Here is an 18,629-nt window from a genome sequence, read left to right as displayed (position 1 = left end):
AAAAAGTGGGGCTGGGAACATAGAAGAGACTGAGCACTGGGTGCCAAAAAATGTGGAGTCATGTAAATAGATTATATAGTTCATAGTTTACATGACTCCACTCCTTTGTACCAGTCGGTGCCTATAAGAATCTATTTGTTTTTAACTTAGCAAGCTCTTGATTAGTTGGAGACTACCAAACCTTCTCCTTCTGCATTGTTTATTTCTCTAATTAATTTATCTCTTGATTTGGTTTGTCGTTATCTTCTTTCTTACTTCTTCTTTTTTTTTTTTCCTTTTCCAATTTAGTGTGGTTTGATAAAATGTCATTTGAATTGGTTGATTGAGATTTTTTTGGTATTAATTAACTTTCTTGTTCTTAGTGTTTATTTTATTAGTTTTGTGAGAGACCTTCAGAAAGATCTCTTTCGAGGAGCGCATTCTTTTTCACTTTAGTTGAAATTAGATCTTCTTATATTGGCATTAAGGCCCTGTTTGCGGGAGCTGTTGGCAGTAGAGCTGTTGCAATGGCGATATAACATAATATTAAATTATTTAACATTATATATTAATGTATTATGATATAATGTAATATAATAATATATTTATAGTATAATACAACAATAAATAACTATTTATTTGTTTAATAGATTACCTCTTTATTTAACTATTTGCAATGGCGACAAATTCACTATACTTATCAATATCATAAGGATCAGATTCTTTGCCACTCACTCATTATTTTTCTTTTTATTTATTTATTTATACGTTCATTCGTATATATATTTTTATTTATACATTTATTTATTTATTATTTTATCCATTGAAATGTATTTATTTATTATCTTATTTATTTATTCATTTATTCATTCATTTATATAAATATTTATTTATTTATTTATTTATTTATTCTTTTCTTTTCTTTTATTTTATTTTCTTTTCTTTTTTTTTCTTTTCTTTTTTTCTTCTCTTCTTCTCCTTCCTTCCTCTGCCCCCTTCTCCGTTCTTCTCCTCCCGCGCGGCCGACAGCACCGGAAGGGGGCCAGGCCGCGGCCGCGGGAGGGGGCCGGGCCGTGGCCGGCGGCAGTCTCGGTGGCTGACGGCGCCGGAGGGGATGCGGCACTACGACGGCGAGGGAGAGAGAGGGGGTGCGGTGGCGGGGGAGAGGGAGGGGGTGCGGCACTGCAGCGGCGGGGGAGAGGGAGGCACTGCAGCGGCGGCGGGGGAGAAGGAGGGGGTGCGGCGGCGTGGGAGAGGGAGGCACAGCGGCGGCGGCGGCGGTGCGGGGGGGAGGGGGGTGCGGGTGGGTTGGGAGAGGAACAGGCGGGCGGCGGGGGGGGGGGGGGGGTGCGGGTGGATTGGGAGGTGGGTTGGGAGAGGAACAGGCGGTGAGACGGTTTTGGGGGAGGAATTTCTTTTTTTAAATGGGGGTATTTTGGTCAAAAATATAGCTTTCCGAAAAAGCTGAAACAGCTTCCTTCCAAAAGCTTCAAATTGGATCTTCCTCCCAAAAGCTGTTTTCAGCTTCCCGCAAAAGCTGAAACAGTTTTTTAAAAAATTTACCAAACACAGTTTTTCATCTAAAAAAGCTCCCCCAAACAGGGCCTAAGTCATGCATCTTTTAAATAATGCATCATTCGAAAAATTAAATTGCACGTCTTTTGGATCATCTATCTTTTAAGAAATTCGATCCTGTTTATTTTATTTTAATTTTTTGAATAGAGGATGAGGTACGTGGACTGATTTTAATATGAACACGTTCTTTCATTATTTGGTATTTAATAGTCTTATTTTTTTCTTCTCCGATATTTTCTCAAAGATTGTTCCTTTTTTGGTTCCTCTATTTGGGTTTAATTTACAGGTTTGCAACCTCCCTTGTAACCACACACACAAAAGAAAGAGTTTGTTCGGTTCATGGTCTATACTGAACCGGGTCATGCAGCGACCGACCCGGACGGTTCGGGTCCGGTCTAATTCTGATAATTGAATCCGGTTCAACTTTCCGGGTTAGCTTAAAACTCCAAACCGCCGTAGCCTACCGGCCTTCCCCTATAAAACCCCCCCTCTCCTCGTAGCAGCCCGTTAGATCACCGACTCCCACTTTTCTACGTTCCCGGCCTTCTTCCCTGGGGAAGGAGGGGGCCCGAAGGCGTCGTCTCTTCTCCGGTGGCTCTGATCGTTGATAAGAACTCCATTCTCTCTTCCTCGAGAGCTCCAGGTGCATCGAATTCGGTAAGATATCTAGGGTTTTATTCTGTTCTTGAAGAATCTATCCATTTCTTGATTTTAGATTTTCTTTCAAGTTTCTTCTACTCGTTCCTCCAAAAATTCGAACGGGATCATATTTATTCTCTATAAGGACAACCCTAATTAAGAGCTGAGTTTTAATCTATTGTGCGGCTCTCTCTTTGTTTCTTTACCATTATCTCTTCTGCTTCTTCGTTATCTTCTTGCACCAGAGTTCCCTTTAATTTTCTTTGCTTCATCCTTCTTCGATTGATGACTTCTTGATCTTCGAAATGAAGGTCAATAAAGATCTTGTTGGAAAAACGGGTTTAGTCCACCCATGATGGTTCAACCAAACCGGTAACCAAAAGACATGATCTCATGTCCAAAAGAGATGTCTTTCCATAGACATCTCTCCAACCCTGAAACTGTCTATTGACAGTTATGCATAAGGCTTCATTTAAAAAGGGAGTGGTTATGAGATTCTCTGTAAGTGACTTGGGCATTTAGGTCGTAGAAAACAGTAGATTTTCATTGGTAAAATCCACTTCTTGATCAGTGAATCGAATAAAAGAGAAAATCTGTAAGTGATCCGAAATCCTTGTTTTATGTTAATGTGTTTATCTTACATTGGTATCAGAGCATGTTTGTTCGATTTCTGAAATGTTTTGGAGTGGATATTACATGTTTTAATATCTTAAATCCATTGCTCTCGCACTCACCACCTTGAATGGCCATTAATGGCGGTTTTGTTTACACATAGAGTTAGGCCGTGTTTTTTTACATGAAGATACTATATGATATGTAGATGATATCTGGAAAGTTTGGTGATGTTTGGTGCAGTAGTTTGAGAGATATAAATTCATAAAGATAAAAAACTCGGAACTTTGAACCTTGATAACTTTCTCCACAGTTTGTTTTGGGAAACGAAACTTATATCAATGGAAAGCCCTTGAAACAAGCTTTCTATCCATATATAATACACTTAATTTCGTTCACTATGGAGGGAGAAACAAGGCCCGAAAATTTCAGGCTTGTTTCTGCAAAAAAAAAAAAAAATTTTTTTCATGTGAAGAAGACCTCCCCTTTGCACAGCGGCCTCTAAACGGCTCACGGATGGCGTCTCCCACACGGCCACCTCATAAAAAAAAAAAAGGAAGCCCAACTGCCCCAGACCATTTTTTTCTCCCCTCCTCATCTTCTTCTTACTTTTTTTTTTTCATCCGAACATCTTGAAGAAGAGAAAGGAGGAGAGATGGGCTACGTTGGGAAGAATATAATATTTAAACAAAGAAGGCCGAGCTTCGTGGTGGGGGCTTGTAATCCAAACGGGGGCACTTGGTGGTTTGAACGTTGGGTCTCGTCAACGAGTCTGGGTGCGGTTGGTGCGAAGGGTTCGTTTGCCCATTCCAAGTTTGGGTGGTGGGATGCGTGGCCTCAGCAAAAGCTTGGGTCGCGCTTCTCCTTAAGCGGAGGGGACTGCGTGAGGCTGGTTTCACATAACAGCGAACACCTCCCGCTCTCAACAGTGGAAGTTTAACGGGCGGGCCACCAATTTTCTGGAGAAGTATAATGAGACGTAGTTTGTACCGTTGGATTCAAAATAATAATAATTAATTTTTTAATTTTCTGTAATTTTTTTTAAATATTTTTTCGAATATAAAATAATTTTTTTATTATTTATATTCGAAAATGAGTTAAAATTACAGAAAAATATTTTTTTATGAGAAAAAAATAAATAAATTCTGAAATTTTTTCAATCATACCGTGATTGTATGTGTGACATTTGGAAATTTTGAAATTGAATGTTCTCGCATCCTTTAATTGTGTGTTATTATATTTCAGTGTTATGCCTAAGCATTTTTTCCACATTTGTTGTAGGAAGTAATACCACGAGTACCACTCTTAGTGAGGGTTCCGAGGGCAGCAAGGACCCCGGAACAAAGGGCGAGGCTTAGAGATTTGTTGCACACATTACAAGTTATAAGGATGGATCCTAATGATGACATGATTTTACATGTACAAACTATTCATTATATGATGGAAGAAATCATTCATCTAGGACATGCGTTATGTCAACATCAACGATACCAAGTGTTGTATGATTCTCTATTTGGATCATGGCAACAAGTTCTAAGAGATATTTGGAATTCCTTAGCAGTGAGAGATTATGCTCAATTGGTGAGAGCATTTATAAAAGAGTACTTAATGCATGAGATTAGTGGAATTTTAACAGTAGCTGGAGGTCATACCATTAGTAGAATAATGGTTCCTTGGATCGAACAAACAGTATCAACTATGATTCAAAAAGAAATTGAGGATACTATTCCAAGGAGGGTTCGGGTTCTTAGATGGCAAAATCACTAGTTGAAAACTAGTCGAAGCTAGAATGACTTATATTCTTTACTTGTGTATTAATTATTTAATTTTTTTTATGATAATAAATGTCTCCATGTTTATATAATTTTTAATGTTTTAGTATACATGTTTTAAGTGGGAGTTCTAAGACTTACTATATAATTTGTCTTAAGAACTAGAACTTTGTCTGCTAAGAATCAAAATTAATGTTTATAGTGAACTTTCAATTCCATGCCATTATGTGAATTAGCATTAATTTTATTTGTGTTTAGTGGCAAAGAAAAATATGTGTTGTGCTTGGCATTAATTGTGTGCATGTTTGTCTTTATGTAGAAATTTAGTTTTCTGCAATGGCTTCAGCATCTAAGAATATAGTAGCTGAACTTAATAAGGGTGAAAAATTGAATGGTGAAAATTATGAAATATGGCAAATGAAAATCCAATATGTATTGGAGGAACAAGAGGCGCTGGAAGCCTTAAACCATACCATGAAGGAGCCTGAGGATGGAATAACGGTTCAACACATAAAGGATAAGGAGGCTTATATTGTCTGGAAAAAGAAGAACTCAATTGCTCGGATTACATTGCTGAGTAGCATGGAAAATGATATCATGCGAGAGTTCAGGCCTTTTGAGATGGCAAAGAAAATATGGGAAGCATTAAAAGAAAAGTTTGGTGGAACTTCTGTCACCAAACTTAGGCAGCTGACCATCAAGTTTGACACATATAAGAAACGCACTAATAATAATATGAAGCAGCATTTAAGGAAAATGTCGAACATGATAAGTGAACTGCGAGATGTTGGACATGTGCTAACTGATGAACAACAAGTTTAAGCTATAATTCGATCTTTGCCTCACAGTTGGGAGCACATGAAAGTTCACTTAACCCATAATGAAAGCATTAGAACTTTCACTGATGCTGGTCGTCATCTGGAATTGGAGGAAGACCGTCTTGAGGCAAATAAAACCACTAATGAAGTGTATATGGCTAACACTAGTTCGCAAGGAGCTTCGGGCTTCAAGTGAAAGCATTTTAGTGGTCATTTTAAGAAAGGCAATGGTAATGGCAAGACCTCTAAGAAGCTCAAGCATAGCCAGCCGGGTAAAAGAAAGCGTCCTTTTAAGAGGAACAAAGCAAAATTGAGATGCTACAACTGTGGCAAGAAGGGTCACTTTGCTCGTGAATGCTCCGAGGCAAAGAAGGTAAAAACCCTTAGCACAAATATGAGTATGTCTTATGTTTCAAGTTCTGTGTTCTTAGCTGAATCTCATCTTTTGTGGACTGTAGACTCAGGGACCACATACCATGTAGCAAGAGATCGAGACGCTTTCGTGGAATATCGTCGAATTCCACAAGGAGCAAGATGGATATACGTGGGAAATAATTCAAGAGTTGCAGTAAAGGGGATTGGCACCTGCAAATTGAATATGCGAGGTGGTCAACCCTTAATTCTACATGATGTATTATATGCTCCAGATATTCGGCGAAACTTAATTTCTGTTGTTATGTTACTTAAGTTTGGCTATATCTTAAATTTTCATGGTAATGGTGTAGACATATTGCTAGGGACAACTTATTATGGATCTGGTTATGTACTAAATGGTTTTATTGTACTTGATACTGATTATAGTATGTGTAATGTAATAAGTACTGTTTTTTCCTTTGTTACATCTACTAGTAATCCAAACATGGATGAAAATATTTGGCATGCTAGGTTAGGTCACATTGGGCAACAACGAATGAATAGATTAGCCAAAGAGGGATTATTAGGCCCTGTTGAAAAGGTTAATCTAGCTATATGTGAATATTGCTTAGCAGGAAAAACAGCAAGAAAACTATTTGGTAAAGGAACTAGAGCCGATTTTCCATTGCAATTAATTCATTCTGACATTTGTGGGCCGATGAATGTAAGGGCAAGACATGGGGCTTCTTATTTCATCACATTTATTGACGATTATACACGTTTCAGTTATGTCTATTTGATATCTCACAAATCTGATGTATTAGATTGCTTTATAAGATATTTAAATTTTGTTGAAAATCAATTAGACCGGAAAATCAAAGTATTAAGAACTGACCGTGGACGTGAGTATTTGTCTGATCAGTTCAAACAAATTTGTGATGAAAAGGGAATAGGTAGACAGTTAACTATTCCTAGTACTCCACAACAAAATGGCGTTGCGGAAAGAAGAAATAGAACCCTATTGGAAATGGTTAGGTCTATGATGGCACAAGCTAATTTGCCGATCACCTATTGGGGTGATGCATTATTAACAGCTGCATATGTACTTAACCTAGTACCCTCAAAATCAGTAACTTCCACCCCTTATGAATTATGGACCGGTCGCAACCCTGACCTAAGTAATTTAAGACCTTGGGGATGCGCTGCATATATTCATGATTCTTCTCATAAATATGGAAAATTGGGTCCAAGGGGCAAAAAGAGTATTTTTATTCGATATTCTGAAACCTCCAAATGATATGTGTTCGTTGGTAACACTGACAATGAAAGTATTACTGAGTTTGAATCTCGTAATGCCACATTTTTGGAAAATGATTTTCCAAATCAGGGTGAAATAAATAAAGGTTTATCTTTATTTGAGATAGAGGACCATGATAATTTGTTTAATCAAACTCAATTGGTAAAAAATCTTGAAAATCCATCAACAACATCTGGTTCAAGTGGGAGAAATTCAAGAAATGATGAATTTATTTCACAACAATCTCAATTACGAAAAAGTAACCGTGGATTAGTTCCCCGTCGACGATTTGAGATTGAAGGAGAAGCATTTCTTGTTACACCTCAAGAGGAAGGTGAATCGAGAAATATTGATGAAGCTCTTAAATGTCCTGCAAAAGAGCAATGGATGAAAGCAATGGAAGAAGAAATGGAGTCAATGAGATCAAACCAAGTTTGGAAATTGGTTGATCTTCCGAAAGGTCGGAAAGCAATTGGGAACAAATGGGTTCTCAAAATAAAGCGCAAGGCAGATGGCACAATAGAAAGATATAAGGCGCGCCTTGTAGCAAAAGGCTATACACAACAAGAGGGGATTGACTATGAAGAGACATTTTCTCCTATTGTGAGATTCACCTCAATTCGCATAATTTTAGCCATAGTAGCTAGTTTGGTTCTTGAATTACATCAAATGGATGTAAAAACAGCTTTTCTCAATGGAGAATTGGAAGAAGAAATTTATATGGAACAACCTATCGGTTTTATTAAAGAATGCCAAGAGCACAAAGTGTGTAGACTTTTGAAGTCGATTTATGGCCTTAAACAATCTTCTAGACAGTGGAATATAAAATTTCATCAGGCTGTCATATCATATGATTTTGCCATGATTAATGAAGACCACTGTGTCTATATTAAAAGATCCAAAGACAAATTTGTGATTTTATCACTTTATGTGGATGATATACTAATGGCTGCTAATGATAAAGAATTCTTAGCATCAGTTAAGAATTGGTTGTTCACGAATTTTGAAATAAAGGACATGGGAGAAGCTAATTATATTCTTGGGGTTAAAATTGAAAGAGATCGTTCAAAAAGGTTATTATCTCTTTCACAGGAGCCTTATATAAAGAAAATTCTTGAACAGTTTCATATGCAAGATTGTAAACCCATTGATACTCCCATTGCAAAAGCTGAAGCGTTAAGCCAAAGAATGTGCCCGAAGACTCCACAAGAAGAAGAGCAAATGAAAAGAGTTCCTTATTCCAGTGCAGTTGGAAGTCTTATGTATGCAATGATGTGTACAAGGCCAGATATCTGCTTTGCAGTTGGTATGGTAAGTAGATATCAATCACACCCTGGCCATGACCATTGGAAAGCGGTCAAAAGGATATTGAGATATCTAAAAGGTATTGCGGATTATTCATTATGTTATCAAGGAAATGATTTGCGTCTTGAAGGCTATACAGATGCTGATTGGGGAGGTGATTTGGATGAAAGAAAATCAACCTCTGGTTATGTTTTCTTACTAAGTAATGGGGCAGTTTCATGAAGTAGTAAGAAACAAACTTGTATAGCTTTGTCCACGATGGAAGCTGAATTTGTAGCTTCTTCAGCGGCGGTACAAGAAGCAGTTTGGTTAAAGAGATTTCTTAATCATTTGGGGGTTATGAAAAATGCTGCATATCCAGTACTAGTACATTGTGATAGCCAAGCATCGATAGCTTATACAAAAGATCCCAAATATCACTCAAAGACTAAGCATATTGATACAAAGTATAACTTTGTGAGAGACATGTTTGCACAAAAGAAAGTGAACATACAGTACATATCTACGAATCAAATGATTGCAGATCCGTTTACTAAATCTATTCCTAGAGATGTATTTATGAGACATGTGAAATCTTTAGGTCTTCGTAGACTTTGATGTACTTAATGGTTTGAATAATGAGATATTTTAATTTCTCATTTGGGATTCACATGTATGTATTTATATTAATGCTAAGTTCTTATTTTTTTTTAAGCACACACATATGCATATATATATATATGCGTTAATGCTTAGTGCATATGATTAGTTCATTTAAAGAAATGTATGTTGGACAGAAATTAGATTGGCCTTCTCACACGGGCAATCACCTCTATAACTTGTGGTTGATAGAGATGAGACAATTTTAAGCATAACGTATTTATGAGCTCAAACTTAAAATTAGTATCGCCTTGATAGTAAATCAAGATGAGGTCACTATGTAATATTTTGTGATCGAAGGTGAGTAAACCCACAAATCACCTTGTCTGTTTTAAATGCTAAATGTGAGTTCTGTAGTAATAATGAGAAAGAAAGTAGAGTGGTGAACTCAAGTTGGACACTAAGTATGTCTGAACTATCATTTGTATGGTATTTCATATAATGAGAATCAACATACGCTCCATGGAAAAGGAGAAAAATACCATAACATGCGCTTCATACCACATGTGCATAATTCGACCAATAAGGGTAACGAGAGAATTGATCTCTTCTCTCTCGTTGTGTGAGCCCTGAGGCTATAATTACCTCTATTAGTACCCTTATTACTTTTACTGTTTCTTGAGATTTAGTTCAGTGTATGCTATCTTGGAATGTTACCTGCAGTCATGCTTGATTCGATTTATTGGGACATATCTGGAAAAGCAACTAAACTACAATTAAGAGATTCGAGATAGAAAGGAAGATCATTTTATGTCTCATTTCTTTGTTGTATTCACTGGTCGACCAATCATCTTGACTACGTGTTAAAGCATGATTGTGAATACAAAACAGAAAACAAATAATGTGATAACTGATAAGTTAAAGTGAGATCATGAGGTACTTGAAATGTGACTTAAATGTTCTGGGGTACTGCATACTTACTCTACTGAACTACTATATATTCCTAACAGATGTATGGTAGTGTGAGCTCGTTATCATTTTTTTTATTGGTATGCTGGTCGCACGATCTATTTGCCTGTATGAAAATCGCAGAGAAAAGACTTGTTCGTAATGGTTAAAACTCACACTGTTGAACCCATCATGTGTGAGTGGGAGATGTTGGAAAAACGGGTTTGGTCCACCCATGATGGTTCAACCAAACCGGTAACCAAAAGACATGATCTCATGTCCAAAAGAGATGTCTTTCCATAGACATCTCTCCAACCCTGAAACTATCTATTGACAGTTATGCATAAGGCTTCATTTAAAAAGGGGGTGGTTATGAGATTCTCTGTAAGTGACTTGGGCATTTAGGTTGTGGAAAACAGTAGATTTTCATTGGTAAAATCCACTCTTTGATCAGTGAATCGAATAAAAGAGAAAATCTGTAAGTGATCCGAAATCCTTGTTTTATGTTAATGTGTTTATCTTACAGATCTACTAACGCGTGGGTGTCTTGAATATTTTAAATGCTACGACTCGCTGATATTTTGATCTAAAAGGTAGTATCATTCTAATAATTTGTTTTCAGTTTTCTTGAAATATTTCTATGATTTCCCAATTTTTCCGAAAATATTTTCAATTATTTCAGTGCTACGAGTCATTGATATTGTCATCTTGAAGCCCGTATTTTTATGACGATTTCTTTGGTGTTTTCTCTAAATTTATATGATTTTCCAACTTTGATACAAATATTTGAAATTACTCCAGTCCTAAAACTCGTTGATATCGTCATCTTCAAGCTTGTACGTTTCTGGTGATCTCTTTGGGGCTTCTTGAAATTTCTACTATTTTAAATTTTAACACAAATATTTGCAATTATTCCCAAAAGCCGTTGGTTGTTGGTGTTGCGATCTTAAAGCTAGTATCTTTCTGATGAATTTTTTGGGTTTCCTTGAAATTTCTATGATTTAAATGATGTAAACGATCCAATTAAACCCTTTAGTTCATAGTGTCGCTCGGCCTACTTACCCTCTTTCTAATGACTTCTTTTGGGTTTCTTTGAAATTTATACTATTTTCATGATGTGAACGACCCAGAAAAAAAAAAACTTTTTAGTGTTTACGTGTCAGAGTCTAACTCTAGGTGTTTTCCCTCTTGAGCCAAACTGCTTATATGGTTTCAAACTTGAGCATATCACAAGTTTATTTCCGAACCTGTAAATGGCCTATAGATACTAAATATTCCATATCAAATTCAACTTATCTTTTCTTATCAGGAGTTATCAGCCTGGTATATAGATAAATTATTTTGGCTAATTGTTGCATAGTTATTGCTTGTTATACTGCATCAAACTCTGTTTTACTATTAATATGCTGAAATATTAGAACAAAAAGTTATTGCCTATTTTGATATCTAGCTGTGATGAATGTGTGCTCTAAAATTATGTTGAGAAACAAAGTATGCATTAACTTAATGAAAATAAATATGGCTCTGTCGACCTAGAACCTCCTTTATGAATACTTTCTCTCATTCAATTAATTATGATTGTCTTCCTCCATCAAAGATACAAACCAGTTTGATCCATGTCATTTTATAAAGGGCATATTCCCTGAAATATTTAATACTCATTACTAATTTAGCATTTATACTTTTGACTATCAAGTGCTTTCCCAGCAGTTGCCACTTGCTGATAAATCAAGAATTGCTGCAAGGAGTCAAAAGTTTTGGTTCAGTGAGTGAATCTGGACAATGAGATTCTTGTATCATATGTTATTGTTACAATTTTAAATTGATTTTTCTTTATCCTTTTTTTATCTCCCAACACCTGCCAGTTTGCACTTTGTTGGATGTTACATTGATTATTTCTTCATGATTCTTCAAGTGTACATGCATGGCCAAACAGATTATCGCACTATGGGGTCTGATACATAAATGTTTTGAAGATGTTGTACATTGTTGATATTACAACCATAATGAGCTTCATGGGAAAAAGCCTGCTTTTTGGTGAATTCTGATTCATAAAAGTATGACCTGTACCATTTCTGCTTTATATTTGATCGGTGTATCTAGTTGGTAGAATGAGCACTGTCTGCTTATGAACTTTAAAACAGTGCTTATCTCCCCTTACCTCCTATCGTAGCTGAAATGCTGTTCAACTCACATGATTTGCAGGTTGTTGTCTCACTTTATGTAATACTCACAACAGCTACAAGCATGTATCCTGTTTTTGCAATTACAAGGTAAGAGTTGATTTTGATGCCTATAACTTCGTTACAAGATTTCAATAGTCTGATTTATAAATAGCAACATGCCCTACTTACGTGGAGATATGTTATTATTTTCTAAAAAAAGTTCCATACTTGACTCGTTCTGATTAACTAATGATTTTACCAATAAGTTGATTATTCATTTGGGTGACTTTGACTGGAACTTCTGATCTGCACTTTATAAGAAGTGTTACCTTCAGAGTTGTGTTTTTCTGAATATTGGAGCTTTTAAACTTGTGACACTTGGATGGTTGGATGCGACAATATAATCTGTGGTACTGCAATTATGTGTATCCCATGCTTTCTTTGGCTAAAGTGCTGGCAGTTGGAGTGTTATATCTAAAACATTTTAAAGCAAGTGATGACACTTTAATTCTTTACTGTTTAAAGTGTTAAATGAACCTAGTGTTTCAACACTTCCAGTGATTTATCGAACATTTCCTCCATGCACGTGAAAATTATGATCTACAGTCATTGTCCAAATCTGTTGATGAAGTAAATTGACACTTTCATCTAACTAAATTTGTAATTACTGGATAAATGTGCATGCAGGAAATATATTATATATGTCAGCATGAAAACTATTGTATTTGGCTAGATGAATAACTGAATGAAGGAGAACGAATTTTATTGGTCGAAACTCAAATGCATTTGTAATAATAGGAATTTCTTTTTCTGAGAGGGGCGGACAATATAGATTCCCTGTATATTGTTTATTTATTCAAGCAGTCATAGAAATATGGGATTTGATGCTATATGATAAATATATATCCATGATATCCTTGCATACCAGAATTCTTTGATCAACGAAAATCCAAAATTTTGATTTTTGTTTGAAGAAAAATATTTTGCTAGTATAGCTAATGGCATTCTCATTTAAGTGAAGTGCATTTGTAATAGTATGTTCTTTTCTTTCTCTGCAAATATTAAATAATTACGAACTAAGATATCTTCTCAGGGCCTGTTTGGACAGCTGAGCAGCTAATCTATGAATAACATTTTCCCACTCAAGAAAGATCTAAGAAAGAGAGGTCCTGATTAAGATTTTTGAGCAACTATTTAGGGGTTGATGTGGTTTCATTATCCCTATTTACCAGAGAGACACTTAATTACATTTTTATCAAAATTGTTTGCCCTAATTTTTAGGGATAAGGTTCGCTGCAAGAGTCTTCTGATCCTTCAAACTCAAGCGCCTCCCGATCCCTCAAACTCTTCTTTCACAACTTCCCTCTTCTCAACTCCTACTTTTCATGGTGCAGCATCAAGCAGATAATCCACTGGACATCCAAACAGGCCCTTAAGGACTTTGTAAATACCTAGCTACCATGTCCATGGGAGATTTTTCCTAGACAGTTGGAAAATGGCTGAGGATGATGTGAGAGCAAAGGTAGAAGTGGAAGGGGTTAAAGTGGTGGTTGATCCCACAATCTCAAAACTTTTATGACATTTCAATGCACTGGCTAATTCCTTTTCCTTCCACCACCTCTCAGCCAATTCCTAGTTGTGAAGGAGACATCGCATGGATATTGTATCTTACGGGTCCATATGACTGAAAGCCTGTTAGCCCCTTGATGGCTAAGAATCTATCACTTCTAAGTGTGATAGGCACGTTGTGCTAGTGGATTCTGTAAATGATCCATCATTTCTAGCAAGCATTCATGCATGATGATTGTGTTATTAGCCAATGACAAGTTATCCTTACTACTATTAAGAAGTATCCATAACTTTGCCGAGTGAAAGTTTTCACACTTTTAATCCCATAACAACCCTCTTGTCAAGTTACTTCTGTATTCCCACAATACACCAAACTGATGATTAAAATATTTTTACATTTTTAATCCCATAATAAACTTCTCTAAATTCTTATGCATTCTTAAAATCCATCAAATTCACTGACTAAAAATATTTCATTGACTTGTTTATGGAAAAAATTTTGTTGACTCCTTTTCCTTCACATTTTTGTGCATAATTAATGTGGCTACCACTTCTACTTGGGTTTTTGTTTCGTTCTTCGAGTTTTAAAAAAGGTTGGAAGACTAGATCACCTCTAATCTTAAGATACTATCTGTGAAACTAATCGATTTCTTATATTTCATCCAATTCCTTCCCCCTCATGTTTTTGTAAATTACAGATATGGGTGTCATATCTACTCAGATTTCTGTTTCCTTGTTGGAGTCCCATTAATTGGAGGACTACATCCTGAATGCATTTGACTCACTAAAAGCCTCATCTTTTTCTATCAAAACCATCCAAAGCTCCCTGCTAACCCAGCAGAAGAAGAACAACGATCTGATGGACATATATCTTCCCTCTTTGCAGCTCTATCTCTTGATAGAGCCAATGATGCAACAGTAAGAAGTTCAAGCATGGATAAGAAGGCATGTTGTTCGATGAAATGCCTCTCTGAAATGTCATGTTAGCAAATGAGTCTAGAGCAAGGTTAAATACTTATAAGCAAAATTGATGAGATCACAACGTGAAATATGATCTCTTCAATTGCAAGCCCAAAGTGGCATGGTATTCAGCATCTGCTCCATGTCCAAGAAGCATATTGGTTGCCATATATGGGTTCAAAATGACATATGACTTGGAATAGCAACAGGTAGGGTATCCGCAAAATTTGTCTTATCCATACCCGAACTCTTAAAATCCTTCTATCTGAACCCATCCCAAATATGATTAAAAATTTGTCCAAAAATACCAAACCTATTTCCCATCAAAAAATAGTAAATCCGTTGGGTACTTGAATCCATCCGATTAATCTTTATTTAGATCCGTTATTCGGATAGGGTTGGATACCCGACCCGGAATTACAAAAAAAAAATAAAAAAGGAAGGAATAATATCAAGTAAAAATGGGTATAAATAACTTAGCAAACAGTCTAAACACAAATGATTTTTATAGCTTAGTGGTAAAGGTAGAGGTTGGATGTCTTTGAGGTTTGGGGTTCAAGTCTCATAAGGCGAGGCCCTTTGCTTGACTTGGGCTTGAGGGTGGGCAGCCAGCGGCATGAATCACTCATTTCAGGTTGGTCGAGGGCCCTTTTATTGAGAAGGTGGTGGTAGTGGGTTCCCCCAGAATTACAAAAAATTAAAATAAAAAAGGGGAATAATATCAAGTAAAAATGGTATAAATAATTTGGCAAACAGTCTAAAGCACTAATGAGTTTTGTAGCTTAATGGTAAAGGTAGAGGTTGGATGTTTTTGAGGTTTGAGGTTCAAGTCCCTTCACAAGGAGAGGGCCTTTGCTTGACTTGGGCTCGAAAGAGGTGGGTAGCTAGCGGCATGAATCACTTCTTTCGGGTTAACCCCTTGGTTGAGGGCTTTATTATCGAAAAAGGTAGTAGTTGTGGGTTCTGTGCAATTCGAGGATACGAGAGCATTGGCTATTTCCAACACTTCAATCACCATTTCATCACTATTTGTGGGTAATTTTTTTGTCTTTACCGGATGATCTCATAGTGGTGGCCATATAATTAATAGGTTCTCTCGTTTGTAGAAGGGCATGATGATTGAATGCATAACCCATTCTTGATTAAAACAATCATCAAACCGTAGGAGGGGACTACTTCCACATTCCTTCTTCTCCCACAATTGGGTAAGGGGGAAGTAAATTACCCCAGAGTACTACCAATGACTTTTCTTGCCCGCTTTTGCTCCGATGAAGGCATTGGAAGTCTTGTTGATTGTGCTCCTCAAAGAAAGAAGGTCAGTATCTGCTATGGAGAAAAAAATCTGCCGTGGGACAATGGTCTGGCCCCATGGACTAGTCATTCAGTAGTCTTACAGGGCAATTATATATATATTTATAAAATTTTACAATGTATATATATGTATTATATAATTAGGTTTGGGAGCAGATACCTTGAGGGGCAAATCCTAAATCCATCCCAAACCCAACAAGGTTTTTCTAAATGGGTCCTATTAGGGTTGGGACGGGTCGGATATCCGAAAAAAGCCACGAGGCTGCCATCCCTACATCTAACAGTATTTGATGTAATATTTGAGAGAGACATAAGGACATGGATAACACTAATCAAGGGAACAAGATGCATGAAAGGAGAGTAAGTAACCATTGTTGTAGAAAGTTTGAGGTAACTTTGATTACTAAGATTGTTCATAGGTAACTTACTTGCAGGTCAATTGGCTTAAGCTCAGCAAGTATGCATTCCTCTTCATTTTCTTCTCTCTGTGCAAAGTGTGCAATATGGGTGTGACGACCTAGGAGCGAATAAGAGAATAAGAAACAATGAATCTTGACCTAAACAAATCCTAAAAAGGCATTAGAAACAATGAATAAGAGAATTCTAGTAAAGACCAGGAGCCAAGCCATCCCAAGTGTTGATATGACACCAGGTCCTAACTAATACCAGCTCCAAACCGAGGATTTCAAACCTTGCAATAGATCTCAACCTGCAAAAGTGAAGAACTCTAGAAATTTTGAAAGCGTAGGAGTAGTTTAGTTGGTAGAATCACAATTTTTTTGGTGGATCAAATTGTAGTGTAATGCGTATCTCATGATTGCAACGCAATGTTGTTACAGTGTTCTATTAGTGGAAGCAATAGAAAAGTTATTGTGTCAAGTGGGGATAATCCTTGGTTCAGAACGGAGTCTCTCAGCCAAAAAGAAGTGCTGATCAGGCTCCTTTCTAGGGCAGTCTTCAAAGAAATGATCAATTCCTCCACAGTTTTGTTTGCGCAATGCCAAGAAGTCCACTGGCAGCTTCGATCCACTGTGAGGTAACATGCTGAAAACTGAGATAACTATTTTCTTGGTTATTCGAAGGAAATGTACATGAAATATTCTCACTTTATGCTTGTAATGTACCGGGCTCCCCTTGTACCAGGTTACCCTTGGAGGTGAGAACTATTTTCTTGGTTATTGTACCAAGTTTCGCTTAACAACTTGACAAGGTACCTCTAGAATAAATTATTTCTGATCTAGTCCTCTTGTCATCTGGAAATGCAATTTTATGGAAGCTATCATTTTTTTCCTAAATTGAGAATCTAGTGGTCAACTTTTTATTTTCCTCGAGTACTGCCAAGTGGGAAACATGACCCTCTGGTCCTTCAGCATATATGGACAGTCTACTTGTTTTCTCCTTTGATATCATGCTGTGCTGAACAGAGAGGTGATAATAGAGTGAAGAAAAGTTCTGTCATCTTGCATGTTTCAGACTTGGAATTTGAAGATGCATGAATTTTTGTGATCTTTCATCTACACACAACTCAACAATTTTACCTATTTGTACCTCCAGTATACCATGTTTTTTAGCAGAGCACATAGAAGCAGTCAGTGAGTATGATCTCGAGGCTTGAGTAGAGCTACTTCTTTTCTCTAACTCAGCAGGTATGAAGTTTTTAGTGACTTGTTGGTGGACCCATGTATTAGTCAAGTGGTTCAGGTCATCATATTGCAAATTCAGCTTTGGTTTTGTAATTTTGGTGAGTCAATAATTTTCACTACCAGAAAAAATTTACAGGTGTAGACAAGCTCCGCCGAATCGGTACCGAGACTTGTACTGTCGACAAACGGGTCGGTACGGTACCGGTACTGAACCGGTTCGGTAACATAGATAAATCCAAATTAAGCCATGGCACATGGCAAACACAAACAACCAGTAACAAGAATCGCATGCATGTATGCCAAAATTAACACTAAATTTAACCATGAAAATAAGAATAAATAAATAAGAATAAATACCTGCCATGAAAATAAGAATAAATACCTGCCATGCAAATCTTTGTGAAAAGGAGGAACAGGGGTTTCTAAACTCGGTATGTAAATGGGTCGGTTCAAGGATGAAAAAGAGAACGATAACTTAAAAATGACGATCTTTCTTCTTCCCTCTCCCTACTCTTGTACTCATTATGTTTGGTGGGTCTCCCCCATCATTTGCTCACAAACAGAGGGAGGAGATCGCTTGAAAATGGAGGAGAATAGAAAGAATAGGGACGACAAAACCATGCTTTGGGAAGGAGGAGAGAAAGAGAGATAGAGCACACCCAAAGAAGGAAGGTAGCCAAGGGAGTGGATGAGTCTGGCAGGACCACCACGGGATGCTGCAGCGGGATTGGAGGAGGCCGACACTTGCAGGACCGCCACAACCACCTGTCGAGGGAGGGGGAGACCGCTGACGATCAAGAGGGGCAGGCGGGAGGGCGGCGGACAGATGGCACGTAGTGGGGGTTGAAACATGAGAATAGGATCCATTGGGCGTCCATAGGAATCGTATACGGATCGGATCAGACGTAGGTCGAATTAGAAAATCACAAAACCTCACATGTCTATTAAACAGATCAGAATTTAAAATCTGAACTTGTTATGCTTGATAAGCAAGTAACTTGACCCGGCCTGCTTAACCAGTTTAATAAACAGGTCAAATCAGATCAACCTATTAGTTTAACCTATTGGTTTAACCTTAATAAATAGGTTAGGTCAACTTGTTG

The sequence above is a fragment of the Phoenix dactylifera genome, chromosome 4, assembly GCF_009389715.1.
Source record: "Phoenix dactylifera cultivar Barhee BC4 chromosome 4, palm_55x_up_171113_PBpolish2nd_filt_p, whole genome shotgun sequence".
Taxonomy (NCBI): Eukaryota; Viridiplantae; Streptophyta; class Magnoliopsida; order Arecales; family Arecaceae; genus Phoenix; species Phoenix dactylifera.
The sequence above is the reverse complement of the archived record's forward strand: the minus strand, read 5'-3'. Positions refer to the sequence as shown.